Genomic DNA, 8,457 nt, shown 5'->3' with positions numbered 1-8,457 from the left:
GTGGGGAGTGTGGAGTGTAGTTCCTGTTCAGCCGAACGCACTACTCTCTCTACAGGCCTTCTGTCCTGAGCGGAGCAGTTGCCAAACCAGGCTGTGATGCTTCCTCAACGCTCCTACTACAGACTCCAGAAGGGGACCAAGGGAAGGATGGGAAAAACTAGTGTGTGTGTGTGTGTGTGTGTGTGTGTGTGTGTGTGTGTGTGTGTGTGTGTGTGTGTGTGTGTGTGTGTGTGTGTGTGTGTGTGTGTGTGTGTGTGTGTGTGTGTGTGCGCGTCCGCCCTGTGGCGTCTCACCAGCAGTCAGATAGGAGAGAGATACAAGTTTATATGATCAGGTTAAGAGATCAGAATGGACCAAAAAGGAAGAAATCCAGCCACAACAGTTGGCGAGCCTCCAGGAGGGGTCCGCGGGGGCCAGGCCGGAGCGGGGCTGCCTCACCTCTCTCACAGACTGACCGATCCGAGACGCGTCGACAAAAAGGTGAGCAGGAAGCCATTTTGTAAAAGGTTTCTGCATCGGGGACTTCAGTCTGTGAGGAGGAGGGACGTCTGTGACGGAGGGCCTCCCGGGACACCCTGTAACCGTAAGATACAGACGACTCTCAGAAATCATTTATTGAACCCCACTAGTGTAAATGGTAATGATGGTAATGTGCTTTAATTCTGATTGGACTGTGGCATAAGTGTTGATCAAACTAATTAACAATTGATATATAGGGTGGAGTGATCACAAATTGAACTGCATTGAGTTTGGTTGGAGGTCACGAAGCGTGATTCCGGGGCGTGAGCTGTAGGTTGTAGGTCTGTGCTCCATGTGTGTGCTGGATGTCTGAGTCTGAACAGGTGAAGTCCTCCAGGTGAAGTTAATGTTTAAAAGCTCGGGTGGTTTACAGGGCGTAGGTGTGTAGGAGTCCGGAGGCGTTTCCTTACTCGTTAACAGGGATGCCTAGTTCGAGAGTTCTGTGAAAGGTTTCTGGATATTAATCAAGTAGACCGAGTGTGAACTCTCTGTGAAAAGCTCCAGTGATTAATTGAGTGAAGACTTGATAACAGGGATGCCTAGTTCGAGAGTTCAGTGAAAGGCTTCATGGTCTATTCCCATGAGGCTGAGTGCGAATGTCTCTGTGAAAAGCTCCAATGATTAATTAAGCAAAGTCTCGCTAACAGGGATGCCTAGTTCGAGAGTTCAGTGAAAGGATCATGGTCTATATATTTACAAGTGGCTGAGTGCGAAACTCTCAGTGAAAGGCTCCAATGGTTCAGTGAGCAAAGACTCGTTAACATAGAAGACTGAGTGCGGGATTTCAGTGAAAGGCTTCTTGGATGATTTCCAATGAGGCTGAGTGCGAAACTCCCAGTGAAAAGCTTTATGGGTAATTGAGCAATTTTTGTGTGACAGGGAGAAGTCTCGTGGCCACTGAGCAGTGTGTGTTTGTTGCTTTGGAGTTCAGACGGAGACGCATGTAACATATGGTAATGCTTGTGTGAAACATCGACAATAGAGTGACTAAATAGAGTTAGAAACGTGTACGAATGAAAACGCAAGTTACGTATGTAACTATGGTTCTATGGATGACTGAATCCTGCGGTGCTTAGCACTGGATATCTTCCGTCTTGCGCATAGCAGGTCGAGTATTAATAACAACAAAGTCACCCGTGACCTCGGATGACCCGCCCACCGGGTATAAGTTCCGGTGTCATCCCGAGATCAGTTCTCACGGAATCTTCGCGAACGCACGAGATTCCGAGTGACAAAGAACTCTGGCGGTCATCCAGGATTCATAGAACCATAGTTACATACGTAACTTGCGTTCTATTTCATCCTTCCTGACCGCCAGAGGCGGTGCTTATAACACTGAATGACTTATACCAACAGAGTCACGAGGAATCCCAAGGAAACTACCTCATATGACTCAAGCAGAGGATCTGGACCACCTGCAATGCATGGAGGGTGTTCCCGTTCACTCTGTAGTCTCTGGTGAATGTGCGCAACGATGCCCCTGAGGCTGTTGCATACATATGCACTTATATTCCCTACGGGCATACCTCTCAGGGTCGCCCGTGATGTGGGAACGCCGTTGGTAGAACAACACCCTGCTCTGGATAGCAGAGCATGGACGTTCACCACCTCTGCACAGGCAATGGCCTCCACTATCTAGTGGAACAGGCACTGTTCTGCAGTGGCATAGCCCTTCTTAGATCCACCCTAACTGACTAGTTATGGTGGTCAAGCTGTGCAGGCTGGACAGGCTGGTTGAGACCCGAGCGTGCCAGCACCTTTGGGGAAGCCACTGCTTTGGGCCAGGGTGACACCGAGCCCTCTGAGTTCCCCTCAGACAAGGCTCATTGACCGACAGGGCGTGTAGCTTGCCTACTTGCTCTGCCGCAGTTATGGCAAGGATGAAAGGTCTTTGCCGACAGCAACCACAGCTCTGCCTCTGCCAAGGGTTCGAAGGGAGGCGAGCATGGGGTGTCCAGTACCCAGGCAAGTCCCTGGAGGAGCCCTCGGGGGCTCAGGGATAGTCACTGAGGCCCTCCTTATGAAGAGGACACCAGCTTGTGGCTGTTCCGCATCATTGTCGGCTTTAGCATGCTGCCCTGAAATGGCAGCTATGTGAGCCCTCAGGATAGAGGCAGACATGCCCTTAACTAGAAGGGATGACGGAGGCGTGAGTACCGTAGGCACGAGGCACCGTACTGGGTCCCTCCGTCCGCCGGTCGGGAAGTGGCTTCGGTCTGCACGTCTCGTGAGCGGATGGCACTCCGGCATTTAGAATAGTCCTCTGGACTGATTCTGTTCAGCTGCTTCTGCTGTCCTGCGGCCAAGCCCTTTGTTGGGCACGGCCGGGATCGGGATGGCAGGTCCCACCATCTAGCTGTGCTAGGGTCCCGCATGTCAGCGAGGCACCGTGGCATCTCACAGCGAAGTCTGTGCAGCCAGGGGAACCAAGTCCTGGCTGGGCTTGAGGCACCAGCAAAATTCGGTGGCCCTGTTGAAGACCCAGTAGTTGGCAAGATCAGCGGAAATGTGGGGCGCCTGGTTCCGTTCTCCTGGTGATACCTCGCCCGACAATTGGTCAGGTGAAGGGTTGCGGAGTAAGAAAAATCAGAAGGCACGGAGCTCCGTAGGCTCTGCCGCCCTAGAGGCCCCTGGAGGTTCAAGCCAACACGTGGTTGAGGCGATGTCTCGCCCAACAAGTACATATTCCTCCCAAGTATGGCAGGAACTGTTTGAGCGCTAGGTGCATGGCCTGTGGCTCCAGACCCAGGTGTCGCGAATAGACTGTCCTCTGGAAGTCCTGTACCGCCAGACTCGCGCCCACTTTGAGGCGGAGTCTGCTGTGGCGACCTCCCGGTGGGGCGGACCCCTTCCTGGGGATACCCTCTGACGGGTATGCTCTCACCTCACGGGATAGAGCCGAGGGCACCACTGTGACCCCATCTTGTGCCTGTGGCCCTGGCGAGGCTGTTAGGCCCTCCATGCGAAGGCGCGCGACAGCAGCCAAAGCATTTGCCCCAGGCAAGGAAAAAGGGGTAAGACCACTGCCTGCCCCTCAGAGAGTACCTACCTGCTTGAGTGGCGGGCAGGCCCACTTAGTGGCTGCATCTAGAGCTATACCAATGAAGGTTATGCTCGAGAATGGCTCAGAAAACTCTTTATGTTCACGAAGGCCCAACCGGGCAGCGTGAGAAAGAGTGTAAGACAGCTGATGCTGCTGTCAATTTACCCGATAGGCAAGAAGAGAGGATAAAAGACAGCCATCTGCCCCCTCAGAGAGGGGAAGGCTGCAGAGGATGCTGTCCACCTGTCTGAGTGACGGCCAGGCCCGCTTAGTGGCTGCATCTAGAGCTACACCAATGAAGGTTATGCTCTGAGAATGGCTCAGACCGTTGTTTGTTCACGAAGGCCCAACCGGGTGGTGTGAGAGAGTGCAAGTAATGCACTGTGTGGCCCTAAATGGGTATGGCGCACATATCAGCCAGATCGCCCAGGATGGCAGTTTCCTCACGCCCTGGTGATTGCAGGGCAGTAATGCCCTTTGTAGAAACTCCTGGGAAGTCCACATGGAAGAAGCCTGGGAATAACGGCTCTTTGGAAAGCATAACAGAGCAACCGTCTGTGAAGCATTCTAGGAGCCTGACAAAAGGCCTCCCTTAAATCGACAGACATGAGCCGATCTCCTCTGGAGACCACACGAAGGATGTCTGCTGGGCTCAGCCTGAGAAAGTCAAGATGTGGCGCCCCCGAGTCTGCGGGGTGTGGACACGGTCCTGCGAAGACCAGATAACTGCTGCCTGGTCTAACCGGCTTGCACCGTGCGCTGCTGCGCCTGTAGAGCAGGTCCCCTGATTTCACTGGGACAGTAGGGAGGTTGTTCCTACATGCCTCCGACGAGGGTGCCTACGCTGGCCAAACAGCTGGTCTGAACCCTGGAGAGCATTAGGCGCCCAGGTTCTCTCGACGTAAGTGCAAATGCCTGCAGCGAAGCATCACTGAGGCTGTAGTCAAGTATGACAGGAGGGGGAGTTGCCGTGTAGTAAGCACGGTAAAATGGTCACCTGAGAACCGACTGGGCTCGAGGGCACCGGTCATCCGGCCTCGGAGTCCCCTTGGGGAAAAACCGATGGATGCGATAGTCAGCTCAATGGACGAAGGCCACCTTTGGCCATATCCTGCATGGACGCCGGGGTTCGGTGATCTATCGTAAGATGGTAACCTCTCAGATAGTCTCTGGAGGGGAGACTGAAAAGGTGGCAGGGCCGGGAATGCCCCTGAAGAATGCACTAGCGTGCGTGGGGTTCCGGCTGCTGTATATCCAGCAGTTCCTGTGCCCTGCGAATGACGAACCCGATGGGGCCGTCGACTGCCCCTACAAGGGCTATGGCCTGAGGAATGGGAACCAGGCCCAGAAGCGTGGGTGGGCCGCTTGTCCCCGTCCTCCAGTAAGGAGATTGGTGGACACTGCCACTGGGATGTCCTCCCTTGGGAATGGATCAGCCGTGGGTGGATCTGATGCTTCAGTCCTCCCTGCACTAGGGTGGCGACTTATCTGAGCTAGTTCTGCGGCTCAGCAGACCTACTCTATAAGCTAGCATGCCCGATTGCACTGCTAGGGGAGCCCCTGCGGCTCCTAGCCGGCGCTTGCAACTGGCCGGCTGGCCTGGAGCTGACCTGACCTGTCTGTTGGGGTCCTAGCAGGAGCTAGGCGGCGCCTCCACTGCAGCGCAGGTCCTGTGGAGCAGGACAGAGACAGCCCGTCTAGAGCGAGGACACCTCTTCAATACAGTAGCTGTAATTACAAGCATCCCACGAGTAGCCTGGGCGAAAGCCTGTGCTCCGGGGAGCAGGTCCTGTGGAAACAGTCGCAGTGAGAGGGCAGGTCTCTTGAGGACCCTCCTCAGTGTGACCACTGTACTTACTGGTCTCCGCCCAGTAAGCCTGAGCGAGAGCTCTGCGCTACTGTAGACGCTGATCCCGTGAGCACGGGTCAGAACCCAGCATGTCTAGTGAGAGAGTGAGGACACACTTCACTCCTCTGGTCTGTCAGCATTAGCGTGGCATCAGTTAGCCTGAGTGGAGACGCTCTGCTAGCTGTAACAGCGGTGATGTCATGGAGGTACATGTGCAGTATGCATCAGTATCGACTTATAGCCTACTTAGCGTCCCCCCGGTGAGCCTGAGCGGGACGCTCTGCTCACTGGAAGCCGTAGTGCAGCAGCAGTGTGCCAGCCGCAACGCAGTGACGGCTCGTTAGCTTGTATTCGCCCACCAGTAGCCTGAGCGGGCGGCTCCCTGTGGAACAGGAAGTAGCTGTGATTTAGCGTAGGCTCCGTTAGCCTGAGTGGACACACTCTGCTAGCTATGCTATCCCATCGCTACAGAGGCCGGTCGGCGGTGTGGCAGCACCGCTCGCAGGAGCGAGCTCTGCTCCTGTGGGATATGCGTCATAGGCAACAATTGTATCTCACTCACCGATTGAAGCTTGGCGGTGAAGGCGCTCTGGTGAAGACCGAAAGACTCGCTCCGGTCTGCCTCGGCGGGCCGTGAAACGCACCTCCTCCTCCGAGGAGAGCTCGCCGCAGCCTCTGGAGGCGACGGATCGCAACTCCGACCATTTGGTCACAAGGCTCCGAGCTTCAGTTAAACTTCAGCCTTAGGTGAATGCTTAGGAGTGTGTGAGAAAAGGTGAATGCTTAGGATGATGAGTGATTAAAAGGTGAATGCTTAGGGAGTAAAATTTGATAAAAGGTGAATGCTTAGGGAGTGTGTGAGAAAAGGTGAATGCTTAGGGAGTGTGTGAGAAAAGGTGAATGCTTAGGGAGTGTGTGAGAAAAGGTGAATGCTTAGGGAGTGTGTGAGAAAAGGTCAATGCTTAGGGAGTGTGTGAGAAAAGGTGAATGCTTAGGGAGTGTGTGAGAAAAGGTCAATGCTTAGGGAGTGTGTGAGAAAAGGTGAATGCTTAGGGAGTGTGTGAGAAAAGGTGAATGCTTAGGGAGTGTGTGAGAAAAGGTCAATGCTTAGGGAGTGTGTGAGAAAAGGTCAATGCTTAGGGAGTGTGTGAGAAAAGGTGAATGCTTAGGGAGTGTGTGAGAAAAGGTCCTGTTATGTTGAAGTGTACAATGCTGTGAAACGTGTGTTTTTCTTTAAATCACAGCTATGCTTGATAAACTGCCTGCTTATATATACATATATATATATATATATGTATATATGTAGATGTATATATATGTAGATGTATACATATGTATATGTATACATATATATATGTAGATTTATACATCTATATATATGTATACGTATATATATGTAGATGTATACATATATATGTAGATGTATACATATATATGTATACGTATAGATGTGTATATATATATATGTATACATCTTCATCTGAGTGTCCTGGGAGTGGACGTGGACATGGTGGAGGAGGACCAGTACCTGGTGGAGGAGGACCAGTACCTGGTGGAGGAGGACCAGTACCTGGTGGAGGAGGACCAGTACCTGGGCGTCTCCATCGACAGCCGACTGAACTGGAAGGCCAACATCAACGCTGTGTACAAGAAGGGGATGAGTCGACTCTTTTTCCTGAGAAGCTTGATCCTTCAACGTGTGCAGCAAGATGCTGGAGTTATTCTACCAGTCGGTTGTGGCCAGTGTGCTGCACTTTGCCATTGTCTGCTGGGGAGCAGCATCGGGCCGGTGACACCAGCCGTCTTAACAAACTGGTGAGAAGGCTGGCTCCATCATCGGCTGCCAGCTGGAGCACCTGGAACAGGTGGTGGAGAGGGAGGAGTTGAAGAAACTGGTGTCCATATTGGACAACCGGACCACCCTCTCCACCGGACCACCCGACCACTTCCACCACCTCCTACAGGGACAGAGGAGGACTTTCTCCAGACGTCTCCTCACGCTCCGCTGCCACAAGGACAGAGACAGGAGAACCTGCCGGCGGCTATGAGGCTCTATAACAGATCACCTCTTGCCAGATCATAGTGTTCATCTGCACTTCACACATCTCATTTGTTTGCACTACACACATACACACACATTTCATTTCATTTGCTCTGCACTCATACACACACTTTGCTTTTTGCACTCTGTCTATATTTAATATTTTGTGTATTTGATTTGTCAGTGTTGTGTGTTGTTGTATATTTACATATATATTTTGTTTTGTATTTTACTTTTATTTTACTTGTATACTTCTATATCTTTCATCCCTGTTTCTTATATTTTGTGTTTTGTTTTTATTGTGTGTTGCTGCTACTGTCACGACAAATTTCCCCTTGGGGATTAATAAAGTATATATCTATCTATATATACGTATATGTAGATGTATATATATATGTATACGTATATGTTGCACACTTGGACACACATGACCTCCAGGCGTGTGCGGGTTTGATAATTGTTGATACTGAAATCACAGAAACACAAGCAGCTCCACCGCAGGATGCAGGATGCAGGATGCAGGATGCAGGATGCAGGATGCAGGATGCAGGTCTAGAACTAGCTCATCACTAGCGTCGTGTTTTCCCTCGCTCTCTTCCTGAAGGACCCCTGAGCTGTCCTCAGTGCCTGTATGAGCTTCACTCATCCTCACCATCATTAACCCTACACACACACACACACACACATACACACCAGGAGAACAAATGAATTAACAATCAATACAAATAACCAACACATGAACATGTTGGGGCTCTATGTCCAGTTAGTGTTGTGTCCATTGTGACTGAGGGCCCCACATAGACACAAGTACACATCCTCCCTCCTCGTTTCCTCCCTCCCCGTTTCCTCCCTCCTCGTTTCCCTCCTCGTTTCCCTCCTCGTTTCCTTCCTCCTCGTTTCCTCCCTCCTGCTTCCTCCTCTCGTTTCCTCCTCGTTTCCTCCCTCCCGTTTCCTCCTCCTCCTCCCTCCTCGTTCCTCCCTCCTGTTTCCTCCCTCCTCGTTTCC

This window comes from Pseudoliparis swirei, unplaced genomic scaffold (assembly GCF_029220125.1).
Source record: "Pseudoliparis swirei isolate HS2019 ecotype Mariana Trench unplaced genomic scaffold, NWPU_hadal_v1 hadal_25, whole genome shotgun sequence".
NCBI classification, from domain to species: domain Eukaryota; kingdom Metazoa; phylum Chordata; class Actinopteri; order Perciformes; family Liparidae; genus Pseudoliparis; species Pseudoliparis swirei.
This window is presented reverse-complemented; position numbering follows the sequence as displayed.